The sequence below is a fragment of the Babylonia areolata genome, chromosome 17, assembly GCF_041734735.1.
Source record: "Babylonia areolata isolate BAREFJ2019XMU chromosome 17, ASM4173473v1, whole genome shotgun sequence".
NCBI classification, from domain to species: domain Eukaryota; kingdom Metazoa; phylum Mollusca; class Gastropoda; order Neogastropoda; family Buccinidae; genus Babylonia; species Babylonia areolata.
The window spans coordinates 4,812,819-4,814,272 of NC_134892.1; positions in this window are offsets into that span (position 1 = coordinate 4,812,819).

The window sequence follows — 1,454 nt, forward strand, 5'->3', positions numbered from 1 at the left end:
GCAGTGTGTGTGTGTGTGCGTGCGTGCGTGTGTGTGTGCGCGTACGTGCGTGCGTGCGTGTGTGTGTGTGTGTGTGTGGTCACATTTTGGTGTGTGTATGTAACATAGATATAATGTTTTATGTTATCAAAAGCGTTTTTGTAAAGCACCTAGAGCAGATTTCTGGATAGTGTGCTATATAAGTATCCATTATTATTATTATTATGTCATATTTTGTTCACACACACACAGAGTGAGCGAGAAAGAGAGAGAGAGAGAGAGGCAGACAGAGAGACAGAGAGAGAGGGAGAGAGGGAGGGAGAGAGAGAGAGAGAGCGAGGGATAGACAGAGAGAGAGGGAGGGAGAGAGAGAGTGAGAGACAGAGAGAGAGAGAGAGAGAGAGGGAGAGAGACAGAGATGCAGACAATAGCACTGACACGAGTTGAATCGAATTTCAGTTTCATGGATTTATTTTTCCATATTTGAATAAAAAAAATAACTTTTGAGTAAAATCACATCATATAAATTATCAAACAGGTCAAAAGACCAAAGACACAAAGCGTGTATGTGCAACGACATTTCATGACATTATCAAGCAGACAGCAATAATAATCATAATAATTATGGCATTCCGACACCGACTTTTGCAAAACGTTACGATAAATAACACTTGACACACATGACTGACATGTACGAAACGAGCAATTCATGAGAGCACTTTCCGTTTTTTTTTTCTCTCTCAAAGAGCACCAGACATAGCAAGTTGACAGTGTACAGCTAGCACCAGTAATAAGCAATGAATAACTTCAAACCAGGAACATCGTAACACCAGGAACATTTTTTTTAAAGTCGGGAACATAACTTTTCACACCAAGAACATTTTATAATAATAATAATAATAATAATCGGTTTACAGACAAAACTGGAGAAGCATTTCTGATGTGTATTTTTTTCTAAAATATATATATAAAGCTGGAAAACAAAAAAAAATGAAAGCTTGTGATGGTGTGTGTGTGTGTGTGTGTGTGTGTCAGTAGTATTAAGACTGTGTATAACAGTATGTATGACGGTGTGTATGACGATGTGTATGACAAGTGTGTATGACAGTGTATACAAGTGTGAAACATAGTATTATTAAGCTCCCCCCCCCCCCCCAGATCCCCCATGCATGGCACACACACACACACACACACACACACACACACACACACACACACACGCGCACACGCACACACCCACGCACGAACACACATACACAACCCAAGTCAGTTTCTGTACTTCTGAGACTGAAGATGTCCACGTGTCTTGCGGCGTTGTGAGTGTTTTCATTTCTTCACAGACTTCTCTCGTAGCGTTGTGAGTGTTTTCATTTCTTCACAGACTTCTCTCGTGGTGTTGTGAGTGTTTTCATTTCTTCACAGACTTCTCTCGTGGTGTTGTGAGTGTTTTCATTTCTTCACAGACTTCTCTCGTG